Raw genomic sequence first — 15,356 nt, forward strand, 5'->3', positions numbered from 1 at the left:
GGCACCCCACAGCCCTGTCCCTCGCTCTAGTTTATGTCTGTCTTGCATCCTGTGCCGAGCCGGCACGGCCATGGGTGAGCCTGAGGGGGTTGGTGAAGGGAGGAGAAGACAAGAGAAGGAAGCTGGGGCTGGGTGGGACGCTGCCCTCTCTGATGGAGAGACAGCCCCACGGCCTGCAAGCCGAGTCTTCATTCTATAGCCAGATCCCACGGGCAAAGTCAGGGCGAGGTCACACGTTCTCTCGGGTTTCCAATCCACTCAACGACAGGCACCTGATCCAGCTTTGTTTACCTGCTGCTCCTCCCGCAGCCCACACCACTCAGCCACGTGGGAGCCGCTCGCCACACATCATCCTACACGCGTTGTTTTTATATGCGTGGAATTATTCTGTAACTTTTCTGTTCACTTTTCAACTGGACAAAGCCCGGGGCCAGCCTTTGGCGAGCTTAAGTACAGGTCAGGTCTGTCTCCGTGACCCGCGTGGCTCGCGGGCCGCACGGCGGTCCCGTCATTGATCTGGCAGCCCCTCTGTGTCCACAGGGAAGCCGCTCCTAGTTCTTTGTGGTTCGGAACAAAACTGTAAGCCACCACACGTCACCTGTTTTTTGATGTTGTTCCTTTTCATCCGGAGGCAGAAGCAATGGGCTCGGGAAACACGGACAGAGGCCAAGGAGGGCCTTGGAGCTCAGGAGGGAGGAGGGCACCGGTGATGCACCTGTGGGGACGGGGGAGGGGGAGGGGGAGGGGGAGGGGGACGCTCCCGGGAGGGAGGCCCCTATTTCTGAGCCTGCGTGCACGTGCCCGGGAAGTCCACAGAGCGGAATTCCTGAGCACACGTGTGAACTTTGACCTTAACACTTTTCCTCGGGGGCTGACACTGCGGGGCAGGGGCAGTGGGGCGGTGTCGCCGGGACCTCACCCCGTGGTCCTGGTTCTCGGCCTCACCTGCTGGGTGGAGACAGGCGGGGGGTTACTTTGTGTTTCCTGATCACAGGGCTGGGGGAGGGGGCGGGCGTCATTCCCAGTGTTTACAAGTCGCTTGTATTCTTTTCCTACGAATGGGACCTGAGCCGGGGGCCCTCACCCCGGGAAAGGGCTGCTTCCCACGCGGGGCCTGCACACGGCAGCGGGCCTGGAACTAGCCTGGATGTGGGGGTTCCTCTCGGGGAGCAGTTGGCCTCGGGGGGGGCAGCTTCCCAAGACCCATCAGTCCTCCCTCTGCAGCAGGCGCCTCCTCCTCGCTGCTGCTCAGCCCTCGGTCTCCGTCAGCGCCCCCAACCTCCCCACCTCGGGCCCAGCTCTCCTGCTGAGGGGCTTCCGGGGCGGCATTGCTGAAGGTCACTCGTTGGCCGAGCCGGGAGGCGCCGGTGCATTAGCTCCCGACGTACCGATCACCGCCCGTGGCAAACACAGGAAGTGAACAAGCCGGGAGGGAGGCTGCGGCAGGCTGGCGGCCCTCGGGCGCTTTGATGTGTTGGCTGCCCCCGGCGGAGTCCTGGGCCGTCTCAGGAGCAGGTCCGGGTCCTGGCTTCAACCACCCGACGGTCACGGTCAAGGCCCCTGCGGCCGCCGTGTTCCCCCAAAGGCCTGCCGTCCGATGGCTGGACGCCGCGCCTGGCCTCGCCCGGAGAGGCAGCACACGATGAACGAGGAGATAGCGGGAGGAAAGAACCTTCCACACCCGACCCTAACGTACGCGTTCCATCACCAGACAGAGCAGCGGGACGCTGCTGCCCGAAGGGGCACAGAGACCGACGTCCGGCCCATCTGTCCTGGGTCCGGAGATGAGCAAAGTGGGGAAGCGAGGAGCCCCCAGAATGAGGTGACCACACCCTCACAGCCCAGGGAAGCCACCAGGTCTCCGCCTAAAGCACCTCGAGGCTAAGAGAGCCAGCGCCCCCCCCCCCTCCCCCCCCCCCCCCACCCGCCGCCGTCGCGCAGCTCAGTGGTTGAGTGCAGCCTATGAACCAGGAGGTCACGGTGCGATTCCCGGGCAGGGCATGGCCCGGGTTGCGGGCTCGATCCCCAGTGGGGGGCGTGCGGGAGGCAGCCCATCACTGATTCTCATCATTGAGTCTGGGGTTTGCATGGGGACTTAGTCCTGCGTGTGGAGAGCGTCTACAGAGTGTGGACAGGTTCAAGCCTCGGACTGATGAGAGGGCACGGTCCTCTCGTGGCCACGTGCACGTCCCAGCCTGGAGGGCAGAGCCCCCCAGCACAGTGATAGCCAACAGCTGTGGTTGTGAGCTTGAACCTGTGGTCCGAACACGTGGCCCCACGTGCCTGAGTGATAGAGGCTGCAGGTAAACAAAGCTGGATCAGGTGCATGTAATTGAGGAGGATCGAAACCCACGAGAATGTTGTAAACATCCTGACCAGCCCTCACTGTGCCTCGTGGCATCGGCTATAAAAGAAAGACACGGCGTGTGGTCCGGGGCGCTCTCGCTGTCTCTCCATTAGAGAGGCAACGTCCTACCGGGACCCAGCTTTCTTCTCTCGTCTGTCTTTTCTCAGTCCTTCACCGCCCCCACCCGGGTCACCCTCGGCCGTGCTAGCGCGGCAAACTGAGGGACGGGGCCAGGGCTCTGTCACCAGGGAGGAGCGGGCCTGGGAACCGCCTGCTGTTGTGGGACCCACATTCCATCGCCAATGGGGAGGCCAGGGCCACCCACGGCAGGAGGCCTGCCCGCACCCTCCCGCCCTCGCCTCCTGACACCCTGAGCTGCTCCGGGTGGCAGGGTGCCTGCACGGACGCACACTGTTCTCGGCTCCCTCGCAGCCCGAGGAGCCCCTTGAGGTTGGCCCGTCTCACTGGGGCCCGGGACCCTGCCCTCCGGCCCCTTCCTCACCTGGGACCCGGGGCGGACGCGGCTCAGAGACAGGTGGGGCGGGCGGAGGAGCCACCTCCACGGAGACGCACGGGAGCCTGCGCCAGGCCAGGCCCACCACCTGCACAGGAGCAGCCGCCGGTGTGCGAGGCCCCCCGCCTGGGTCTGTGGGACCAGCCGAGCACCCCCCTTTGAGAAGGTTGTAGAGGAGGACAGGGTCTCGGGGAACGTCACCTCCCCGGAGATCTGATCGCACATTCCTGGCTGCGCTCTAATGGAGGCCTGTGTCTGCCCGCAGCCAGCCCTGCCCACGGTTTCTGTGCTTCCGGGAACACGCCTGGGACCGCCGGACGCCGTCACCTGGAAGCGAGACGCCGAGGGAGCTGTGACTGGTTCACCTGTAACCCCCCCCCCCCATCACCACCTGCTTCTCCCCCGTCCCGGGACCGGCTTAGCTCCCTCCGTCAGGTCAAATGCGAAGAGGAAATTGCATGGCTGTTACTCTCGGGGCGTCAGATCCTGCTCCCCGGCTGGAGGCTGTAGACCGCTTGGCCTTTACCCGGCTCGGCCTCCCCATCCCGGGTCCCGGCCGACCAGCGGAGCCTGGGAGCCGGGAGGAGACGGTGGGCTCCGGTGGACAGGAACAAAGACGGAGCGTGACCCGGGGCCAGTGTGTCCCTGTCTGGGCAGGCGTGCCTGGGCGTGCCCGCGGGGGCGGTGACACGGGGACCAGCTGGCCTGCCAGGTGTGCACTCACGTGACTGGCCCGGAGCCGCCTGCTGACGACCGTTCGGGGCCTGAGAACTGAGAGTGGACAACCTGACCACATGGCTCAGACACCCCTCCTGCTGACAGAGCTCGGACCCCGGCGCCCCTCAGCCCCGGGCCCCCGCCCGGCTGCTGGAGGGGGGAGGGCGCCCCCCAATACGCGGCTGTGGTGGAAGGAGGGCTTGAGTCCAACACTGACAGACGCAGGACCCTGCTGCCTTCTCTCCGCCGGAGGGCAGGGCGGTGGCTGAGCGTGAGGCGGCCTGGACCTCTCGGCCCAGAGAGGACGGCCCGGGCCCCGCACTCCCCGGGGACCGCCTTCCACCCCTGCGGCCCCGAACCCGCGCCCTCCGTGCCTCGAACCCGCTGCGTGCCATGCGTCGCGCTCAGATGCTCAGTAGCCTGGGCTTGTTCTTTATTCCAAATATGTTTTTATTGACTTCAGAGAGGAAGGGAGAGGGAGAGAGAAACATCCATGGTGAGAGAATCATGGATCGGCTGCCTCCTGCACACCCTGCCCCCTGGGAATTGAGCCCTCCTGGTTCATAGGTCGACACTCAACCGCTGAGCCACGCCGCGGGCGGAGCCTGGGTCCCACCCCCCGAGTTACGCGTCCTGAGGTCTCCGCGTGTGCGCGGTGTCCGCGCTGAGTGCTGGTTCTCCTCCCGGAATCTGAGTCAATCGGGTTCGCGGAGCCCGTGCAGGAAACCTCAGGGGGGAGCTGGGTGCCCTGGGGTGGGCGCGAGGCCCGGGGTCGGGAAGTCCTGTCGGAGGCGCAGGTTCCCGGAGCCTGAGCTGCGTTCTTGGGACAACCTTGAGGATCGTCTGGAAAATGGAGGATGTGAAAGCCCCAAACTGCTCCTGCACAGGGACCCTCCGCCCTTGGCATTGGCTGTCCCGGGGCGGGGGGGGGGGGGGGGGCGCAGAATGGCCGCTGACCTGGCCCCACAGGAGGCCCCAGAGACGGGAGCGCCCAGGCCTCACAGGGTCTCCATGGGGGGGCGGGGGGCAGTGAGAAGAGAGGTGCCAGATGTCCCCAATGCAGCACCTGAGCATCGGAGCCAAGCCAGCCCGCTCCCCGCTTGTAAGGAGCCCAAACCGTGTTCCGACGGGGAGACGAGGGCAAGGGGCACCCCGAGACCGGGGGGGGGGACAGTGACCCCACAGCCGGAGGCACTGCTGTGGTGCAGATAGTGTGGAGGGACACTGACCCTACACGTGCTCTGACGCTCAGTCCCACGTATTGGTCGCAGTCTCGTCTCGCTTTCCTGTTCTCCGCCAGCCTCTCCCGAGACACGGGCTGCGCAGGCCGTGCAGGGGCGTTTGCCATCTTGGTTCCCACCCGGGTCTGAGGCTCGGGGCAGCCAGTCCCTCTGGGCACCAGCCCCGACGCCATTTGAACGCGGCTCCATTTGTTGCTCTGACAGCAAGTGCGACTCCGGATGTGAGAGGCGGTGTTCCGTCTGCTGGTCAGCTCTTAGTATTGATTTTGAATCACAAGTTAGCAACAGTGTCAAGGCCAAGTGCAGTCTGGCTTCAACCAGGGAAAGTGCACCCGAGCCTGCTGAGGACCGGCGTGGGGACGGCCTGGGGCGGGCTCGGGCTCGGCTCGGTCACTGGGGGGCGGGCTCGGGCTCGGCTCGGTCACTGGGGGGCGGGCCCGGGCTCGGCTCGGTCACTGGGGGGCGGGCCCGGGCTCGGCTCGGTCACTGGGGGGCGGGCCCGGGCTCGGCTCGGTCACTGGGGTGTGGGTTCGGGCTCTGAGCTCGGTCACTGGGGGGCGGGCCCGGGCTCTGAGCTCGGTCACTGGGGGGCGGGCCCGGGCTCGGCTCGGTCACTGGGGTGTGGGTTCGGGCTCGGCTCGGTCACTGGGGTGTGGGTTCGGGCTCTGAGCTCGGTCACTGGGGTGTGGGTTCGGGCTCGGCTCGGTCACTGGGGTGTGGGTTCGGGCTCGGCTCGGTCACTGGGGGGCGGGCTCGGGCTCAGCTCGGTCACTGGGGGGCGGGCCCGGGCTCGGCTCGGTCACTGGGGGGCGGGCCCGGGCTCGGCTCGGTCACTGGGGGGTGGGTTCGGGCTCGGCTCGGTCACTGGGGGGCGGGCCCGGGCTCGGCTCGGTCACTGGGGTGTGGGTTCGGGCTCGGCTCGGTCACTGGGGGGCGGGCTCGGCTCGGTCACTGGGGGGCAGGCCTGGGCTCGGCTCGGTCACTGGGGGGCGGGCCCGGGCTCTGAGCTCGGTCACTGGGGGGCGGGCCCGGGCTCTGAGCTCGGTCACTGGGGGGCGGGCCCGGGCTCGGCTCGGTCACTGGGGTGTGGGTTCGGGCTCGGCTCGGTCACTGGGGGGCGGGCCCGGGCTCGGCTCGGTCACTGGGGTGTGGGTTCGGGCTCGGCTCGGTCACTGGGGTGTGGGTTCGGGCTCGGCTCGGTCACTGGGGGGCGTTTGGCCCTCAGGTCCCAGGGGCCCCGTCTTCCCCATCCTGCTCTGTGCCCTGTGGCAGCTGAGAGGACAGCGTGCTGACAAGGTCCCCTAGGGGGCGCTGTCACACCGCTGACGGGCGCTGGAGGAGGAGAAGGGAGAGAGGCCTCGGCACTGGGAGGGAGAAGGTGCCGCCCAGGGAGGCGGGCAGCGGGGGGGCGGGGGGGGGCGGATGGGGCGTGAGGGCCCGTGTAGCACGTGAGGGAGGCCGCGTGGGCTCAAACCTCGGAGGACTGTGCGCAGCTTCCCCACGTCCCCTCGTGCCCGCGACTGAGAAGGGACACGTCTCCGTTCTAAACAGGGAGCCTGTGTGAGGGGGAGAGGCGGGGGGGGGGAGACACGGCAGCTGTCCTGGGAGATGGTGGGTCCTGGTGGCTGTGCCCTCGGGGCGGGGGGAGGGGGCGATGCCTTCCCGTCAGCCGGGGTTTGTCCTCAAGCCTCTGCGACGTCAGTGCCCACAGCTCATCCCTGCAGAGACCTAAGCAGAGCTGCCCCATTCTCGCTCAGAAAAGGAAGCTGAGGCCATGGAAACAGGGCGGCTCAGCCCTCCCACGTGTGGGTGCACCAGGGTGGAGAGCTAGGAGGTAGGCCTCAAGGTTAAAGGATACAGTAACACCTCCCATCTTCCAATGCTGAGGAGGGTTAGGGCGAGGTTGAGGGTGAGGGGTTAGGGGTTAGGGCTAGGGCTAGGAATAGGTTAGGGTTAGGGTTAGGAATAGGGTTAGGGTTAAGGGTTAGGAATAGGTTAGGGTTAGGAATAGGGTTAGGGTTAAGGGCTAGGAATAGGTTAGGGTTAGGGTTAGGGTTAGGAATGGGGTTAGGGTTAAGGGTTAGGGGTTAGGGTTAGGGTTCGGGATTGGAGTTAGGGGTTAGGGATAGGGTTAGGGTTAGGAATAGGGTATTAGGGGTTGGGGTTGGGGTTGGGGGTAGGGTTAAGGTTAGTACTACTTTCTACAAATGACTGTCCTGCCGTCCTTGTGAGTCTATCTCGGTGTCTGGGAATCTCCGTTTCACAGGATTCTTCAGAAGGATCCATTCAGGCACTTCATGGAGGCCATTTAGGTCCCAAGTGTTTTTTGTCCCAATTGTGTCTGAGCTCTCGTAGCCCACACCACATGCGGCTTCCTTAGGAACCCAGTCGCAATATGGCTTAAGTCCCACCTCCCAGCCCCAAAGCAGCTCTCGTAACGGCCAAGAGCCAGGATCCTGGATGGGAACCGCTGTATGAGCTCCACCCCAGGAGCCCGCCATTTTAGGTGGCCTCTCGGAGTCAGAACTTGCCCAAGTTTAGGATCCTGCCTCATCCCTTAACCAAACATGGGATCATGTAGGTGACGGCACAGAGGGCCATTGGCAAACCCGTGCCCTCGGCAAGTCGCTTCCCGCTCCTCTTCGGGCCCCATAGCCTGCTCCCCAGGTCGTCACGTCCTACAGCCCAAGAGCACAGTCGTGCCCTGGCCGGTGTGGCTCAGTGGACGGAGCCTCAGCCCCAGACTGAAGGGTCCCAGGTTCAGTTCCAATCACGGGCACCTACCTCGGCTGCAGGCTCAACCCCTGGCCCTCGTCAGGGTACATGCGGGGCAGCCGATCGATGTGTCTCTCCTCCCTCCTCTCTATAAATCAACGGAAACATGTCCTCGGCTGACGACTAACACAAGAAAACAGACATAACTCAGGGCTTCGCTGACCCCCCACGGACAAGGCAGGCCCTCACGTGGCTCCTCAGAATGCCTGGACCAGACCTTAGCCACGTGGGAAAGGCACGTGTGAGGGCTGATGGAGCTGAAATTGGAATAATTAAAGCTTTTCGGTGCTTTTAGGAGCAGCTTTAAAATGTAAGATGCTGATTACTTCAAGTAATGACCGTGCCTTCTGCAATGACGCGGAAGGGAAGTCGGTGTGAAGAGAAGAAACGGTCTGAGCGCAGAACTGAGGAGATGCCAGCCGGCTGTGCGTGGGCCCGGCCCCGGGCAGCCACGTGGCGCGGCACCTGCCACGCGCACGCCTCTGAGGTGACCTGCTCGGCCCAGGTCACGCCTGCAGGATCCCCGTCCCGACAGGTTTTGGGGCTGTTTCAGTGGTTCGAGCGGCACTTTAGGCTTCCTGTCCGACGCTGAGAATTTGGAGGATGGATGGGCCAGACCTTCCCCGTCAGCCAGAATGTACTGCCACAGACGAGAAAATAAGGAAGAAACCGTGTTTGCCCGGCCGCTTGGTGACTGCCGGCTGCCCGGGCCTGGGCCCCGCCCCCCTCCCCCGTCCCCTCCCTCAAAGACTCCCCGAGACTGTGAATGTCCGCCCACATCCGCTCCCCCCCCCCCCCCCCCCCAGTGTGGAGAGGGGCTGAGCTGGTGCAGCCCACAGCTCTGCGGAGAAGGTGCCCTTCTGGGAGGAGGGGGCCCGGTGCAGTGTGTGCGCCGAGGGCAGAGGCCGCGGAGAGAGGCCGCGTGGGGCGGAGCGAGCGGCCCAGGCAGCCGGGACGCGTTGTCGCTGGGCCTTGCTGTTTCCTGTTCTCCGGGATGCTCCTCGGGGCCACACGCAGCATCTGGATGCTTTTAAAACCCCATTAACCTCCACCCCACGCCAGCGGCATCCCGACCGCGGCCACGCCTCCGAGGCAGGCGGGTGGCCGACTCCCGGCGCTGCGGCAGCTGTGCAGCCGCCCTGTGTCCCTCGCTCCCGCGGCAGGAGCCGTGGCGACCTCCCCCGTGGCGGGCTCCCCGCCGCCGTGTCTCGCCCCCACCGCGCCGTGAGGGTTATTTCTAATGTTGGTGTGGAGACCAGGCCCTCGTGTCACCGCTCTCTCACCTGTGACCTCCGGCCACCGCTGCCGGCAGCCAGGACGGCCTGACCCGGCCCGGGCTGTGAGGGTCCTCGCTGCCCCCTCGGGGCCCCTGGGAAGCTGGCTGGCACCCTCGGCGCGGCCCTGACCACTGCCCGGGGCTGCGGCTCACGCCCCCTCCTGAGTTCCAACCCTGGGCGCTGGGCTCCGAGGGCCTGAGCCCGAGTTCAGGCTCCCACGCTCGCGGGCGTGGGGTCCCCAGAGAGACATTGTGGTTGGGACAGGGCCCTCGCTCATGGTGCCGGCGGGGGCGAGAGGGGGGGGTCTTCAATCCACCCCATGGCCTGGGGGCAGTGACCGAAGGGGAGACAGCCAGGAGCACATGGCAGGGCTGGTGGGCAGAGCTGAGCTGGGACCCCGAGTCTCTGTGGCTGGGGGTGCCGGGATCCCTGCGCCTCCCCCTCTCGGGGCGCAGGAGGCCGGGCCGTGGGGGACCGGCTGCCTCGGGCTGGGCAGGACCGAGGGTCTGGGGAACGTGGGCGAGCCCAGCTCCCCGCTTCCTGCTCGCCCGGCAGGAGGGCGGACCGGGCCCTTACCTTGTTTCTCGTGTAAAATGTCAGGCGCCTCATTGCCCGGCTGGGCCCCCGGCAGCTCCCTGCAGCGCAGGCGCCTGGTTCGAGCTGAGTCACGAGGAGAGGGAACCAGCCATCCCCTCGCCCCCAGGCCTCGGGGAGCTGGCCACAGGGGAGACGTGCTCAGCCAGGGCCGTGCCCGCTCCCCACACCGCACGTGACACACGTGTGTGGCATCTGAGTGACACAGGGAAGGGGTGGTCACGCCCTGGACCTCCTTCCCGGTCCCGCTTTATGGGCTCGCTGCTGCCATGCTGCGGGCAGCTCCGCCTCGGACCGGCGGGCGGGGCCCTACCAGCTCGGCGCTCTCCCCCGAGGCTGCGCGGCGGCCACCTCGGCTCCTGCAGGGCCCGGTCCCGGGCTGGAGGCCCCGTCTGCCTCCCCTTGGGCTGCTGGGCTGGGCTGCCGAGCAGCGGGCACCTCACCCACGGGAAGGCGCCCACCTTAGGGTGCTGCGGCCGCTGCCTCCCACACGGCCTTTCTCTCTCCCAACACGTCTGCCCCGTGGCGGCTGGCTTCCTCCCATGGTGGAACCGGCCTGCATTCTGCCCTTGAGCCTCTGCCAGCCCCCGGACACCCCACAGGGGAGCCAGCCCCCCGGACACCCCACAGGGGAGCCCTCCCCCGGACACCCCACAGGGGAGCCAGCCCCCCGGACACCCCACAGGGGAGCCAGCCCCCCGGACACCCCACAGGAGAGCCAGCCCCCCCCCCGGACACCCCACAGGGGAGCCAGCCCCCCCCCGGACACCCCACAGGGCAGCCAGCCCCCCCCGGACACCCCACAGGGCAGCCAGCCCCCCCCCCCGGACACCCCACAGGGTAGCCAGCCCCCGGACATCCCACAGGGGAGCCAGCCCCCCGGACATCCCACAGGGCAGCCAGCCCCCCCCCCGGACACCCCACAGGGCAGCCAGCCCCCCCCGGACACCCCACAGGGGAGCCAGCCCCCCGGACACCCCACAGGGCAGCCAGCCCCCCCCCCGGACACCCCACAGGGGAGCCAGCCCCCGGACATCCCACAGGGGAGCCAGCCCCCCGGACACCCCACAGGGGAGCCCCCCCGGACACCCCACAGGGCAGCCAGTTCCCCCCCCCGGACACCCCCCAGGGGAGCCAGCCCCCCCGACACCCTACAGGGGAGCCAGGCCTGGGGACACCCCACAGGGGAGCCCTCCCCCGGACACCCCACAGGGGAGCCAGCCCCCCGGACACCCCACAGGGGAGCCAGCCCCCCGGACACCCCACAGGGCAGCCAGCTTCCCCCCGGACACCCCACAGGGCAGCCAGCCCCCGGACACCCCACAGGGCAGCCAGCCCCCCGGACACCCCACAGGGCAGCCAGCCCCCCCCCGGACACCCCACAGGGGAGCCAGCCCCCGGACATCCCACAGGGGAGCCAGCCCCCCGGACATCCCACAGGGGAGCCAGCCCCCCGGACACCCCACAGGGGAGCCAGCCCCCCGGACATCCCACAGGGCAGCCAGCCCCCCCCGGACACCCCACAGGGGAGCCAGCCCCCGGACATCCCACAGGGCAGCCAGCCCCCCCCCCCGGACACCCCACAGGGGAGCCAGCCCCCGGACATCCCACAGGGCAGCCAGCCCCCCCCCCCCGGACACCCCATAGGGCAGCCAGCCCCCCCCGGACACCCCACAGGGCAGCCAGCCCCCCCCCGGACACCCCACAGGGCAGCCAGCCCCCCCCCCGGACACCCCACAGGGGAGCCAGCCCCCCCCCGGACACCCCACAGGGGAGCCAGCCCCCCCCGGACACCCCACAGGGCAGCCAGCCCCCCCCCGGACACCCCACAGGGGAGCCAGCCCCCCCCCCGGACACCCCACAGGGGAGCCAGCCCCCCCCCGGACACCCCACAGGGGAGCCAGCCCCCCCCGGACACCCCACAGGGCAGCCAGCCCCCCCCGGACACCCCACAGGGCAGCCAGCCCCCCCCCCGGACACCCCACAGGGCAGCCAGCCCCCCCCCCGGACACTCCACAGGGCAGCCAGCCCCCCCCGGACACCCCACAGGGCAGCCAGCCCCCCCCCCCCGGACACCCCACAGGGCAGCCAGTTCCCCCCCCCGGACACCCCACAGGGGAGCCAGCCCCCCGGACACCCCACAGGGGAGCCAGCCCCCCGGACACCCCACAGGGGAGCCAGCCCCCCGGGGATCCCTGCGGGGGAGGCAGCCCGGGGCTGTGGGAGCAGCTGACCCCGCTCTGCCTCCGGGCGATGACTGAGAGGCAGGCCTGGCGGCGGCGGGCTGGCTACGTAAGGCGGGAGCAGAGCCGCCCGGGCCTGGGTCTTCACGAAGCAGGTCAGCGCCACACACAGGCCTTCCCTTTCCGACCCCCTCGGGCTGGTTTAAAACCCAGGCACCAAGGCACAGACGCTGGGGGTGCGGCGGGGGAGGGGCAGAGGGCACAGGTGCCAGGAAGGAGGGGGCATGGCGCTCACACCCACCTCCCGCCTCGCGCCCGCATCTGGAAGGGGAGGCCCCTGACCTCCATCTGAGTGAGGGTCTCAGCGTTTGGGGGGCACTCGGGTCCCCGGGCGTCGAGGCCTCCTTGGCTCTTCCCGACCCGCGATCTCCGACGGCCCCGCTCTGCACAGGCTGAGGCCACGTGAGCCCCATTCTGTGCAGAGAGCACCACCCGCCTCCCAGGGCCACCGCGCCCGCACGGCGCGTTCAGCCAGCCGACGGCCTGCAGCCCGAGCCCGCACGTCCCCGGGACAGAGCCCACACCCCATCGCACCCTTGTCCCCCCGCCCTTTCGTGAGGTGGCCTGGGAGAGCCGCCATGAGCGGCCGCTCCCAGAAATCCTCGCCATGGAGCACCCCCTCCCCTGCCACTCACAGGGCAGCCAGCAGCCCGCAGGCCCCCACAGGCCCCCCCACAGCCTCCGCAGCCCCCACAGCCCTCTGCAGCCCCCCACAGCTCCCACAGGCCCCACAGGCCTCCCACAGGCCCCACAGGCCTCCCACAGCCTCCGCAGCCCCCACAGCCCTCTGCAGCCCCCCACAGCTCCCACAGGCCCCACAGGCCTCCCACAGGCCCCACAGGCCTCCCACAGGCCCCCCACAGCCTCCGCAGCCCCCTACAGGCCCCCGCAGCCCCCTGTGGCCCCCGCAGGAGGCGGATCTGACAGGAGAGGGGGACCTAAACGCTGAGCAGAGGACCCTCGACACAGAGTCTGCAAAGATGGAGAGAAGGCCCGTCCCGCCACATCCCGCAGGCCTCCCGCTACGCGCAGGGCCCTTCCAGGACCGAGGGCCCTCCTGCCGCGGTGTCCCGAGCGCTGGGCTCAGCATTAAGGCCCATTAATCATCCCAGCCGACGGCAGGCCCTTCAGGCGAGGCCCACGCACCGCGGCCGCTCACAGCACCGCTGGCGACACGCGGCACAGGCAGAAACGGGAAATGCCGTCCGTTCTTCTTATTTATTTAGAGAGAAAGGAGCGGGGGAGACAGAGAGAGAGACAATGATTTGTTCCATTTACCACGATTCATTGGGTGATTCTTTTGTTGTTGTTAATCCTTGTCCGAGGATATTTTCCCACTGATTTTTAGGGAGAGTGGAAGAGAGAGGGAAAGACAGAAACATGGATGTGAGAGAGACACATGGATCGGTTGCCTCCTGCACGCACCCTGACCAGGGCCTGGGCCAGGGAGGAGCCTGTAACCAAGGTACGTGCCCTTGACCAGAATCGAACCCAGGACCCTTCGGTCCGCAGGGGAGAGGCTGGCCTGTGTCTGAGCTGGGCCCTGAACTGTTGGCTCCCGCTGAGGACCGGCCACCACTGAGGGGGGAAGGGGAGCAGCAGCGAGGTCCCGGCTGCACTGGGCCCTCCTCTCCGAAGAGCAAGCCCCTGGGAGCTGTCGCAGCGGGGACATCTGGGAGCAGCATTCCTCCGGGTCCCTGCAGGGCGTGTCCCGGTGTGGGTGATGCCGCAGAGCAAAGTCCATTTCCCCGCGGAGCCGGGTTGTTCCCGAGGCAGGCCCTCACTGTGTCCTTGCCCAGCGCGGTGTCCCGTCCCCGCAGCGCAAACATCAGACCCCCGCACCCCGGCTGCTGAGACAGCTCCCCTGGGACTGCAGGTCATACCCTCTCTGTGCCCGCGGGGCCATGCAGACAGGAACTTCTCCCTTCTCTCCAGGCCAGGCCTGAACCCCCGTCTGCAGGTGCAAGGCCGGGGCAGAGTCCCTCCTCTGAGCTTCTGGGAACAGGGCCTTGAGAAATGGTCTCTACGCTGCAACCCGCAGCTTCAGCCGCCAGCCGCCTCGAGGGACGCAGCCTCCGCAGGAATCCCTGGGACAAACACCTGTGATCGGGAAAGGCAATTTCCGGAGCCCGAGAGCAAGCTCGCGTCCTGCGTCTGTTCATCCGCACGATGGCACTGGGCGTGTATTAGAGGCGGGATGTGTGCGCCTCCATGTTTTCATTTATTGAAAGATCGAAGCTCACAGAGCTTACATGCAGCCCTGAACACTACAGAGAGTCACCTCAAATAAAAACCATCACCCCGATTTTTTACTGGGGGTGCATGCGGGAGGCAATCAGTCGACTATCTCTCTCGCATCAGTTCTCTCTCTCTCTCTCTCTCTCTCTCTCTCTCTCTCTCTCTCTCGATTCCTGACTTTCTCCCTCCTTCCTTTCCATTCTCTCTGAAAAACCAGTGGGTCTCCTCAGGTGAGGTTACAAAAAGAAGGAAATGCCGAGGTCCCGTGCTGACGGATGGCCCAGTGCCGACCATGTGCCCGTGGAAATGAAGGGCGCGGTGGTAAGGATGCAGGGGCTTCTGCAGCCTTTATCGTTGATATTCACACACACAAAACATCTGCAAGGAAAAGCAATAAAACGTTATTGGTGGCTGCCTTCCCAGAAGCCACTGGGGCTGGCGCTTGGGGGTCCCAGCAGGCTCACTTTTAACCGCATTATCCGGTGAATAATTCATTGAAGGAAACACAAACTTATACTCTAGTTTGCAAGGTTGTTCTGGGGATAAAGGAGTTCGTGCCCGGACAACGCCTCGCCCGCGGCCCATGCTCATACACGCACGGCTCGGAAACGGGGGGAGGGTCCTCAGAGGCTCATGGAGCTGCCTCTGACCCAGCAATGCCACATGTGGGCGTTTATTCAGAGAAACACAGAACACTGACCCGAACGAGGCACGCCGCCCGGTCTCGCTGCAGCCCGTGGAAGCGGCCCGGGGCCCGTCGGCGAGCGGGGGAGGGAGTTCTACCCGGCCGTAGGGGACAGAATCTTCCCGTCGCACAGCGTGGAGGCCGGGAGGGTGTTACGAAGTGAGGTAAGTCAGGCGGAGGAAGACAGTCCCATGTGAGTTCACTGCTATGTGGCACCTAAAGAGCAAAATAAAGGCCAGACGAAACAGGAACAGACGCATAGATACAGCGAACAGATGGTGCCGGCTGGAGGGGAGGGGGGAGGGCTGGCGGGAAAGGTGCAGATTGGCAGTCACAGAAGAGTCACGGATGTAAGCACAGGGACTAGAGTCCATAACATTGTAATAGTTACGTGTGGGGCCAGGTGGGTATTGAAATATCGGGGGGACCACTTTGTAAATTATATGATTGTCTAACCACTGTGCTGCACACCCAAAGCTAATACAAAATAACATTGACTGTCACAATAAAATTAAAAATAAAATTAAAAAATAAGTGATAGCTATAAAAACATTATAATAATAAAAGCAGAATATGCTAATTAGACTGGACGTCCTTCCAACAACCTTCCGGATGAAGCCAGGGCTGCAAGGGAAGCCCGGGTCCCGGGTGCCAGAGGGAAGCCGGTGCCAGCAGCCGGGGGAAGGAAGGCCTAATCTTGCATGAATTTTGTGCATCGGGCCTCT

This window comes from Eptesicus fuscus, chromosome 10 (assembly GCF_027574615.1).
Source record: "Eptesicus fuscus isolate TK198812 chromosome 10, DD_ASM_mEF_20220401, whole genome shotgun sequence".
NCBI classification, from domain to species: Eukaryota; Metazoa; Chordata; class Mammalia; order Chiroptera; family Vespertilionidae; genus Eptesicus; species Eptesicus fuscus.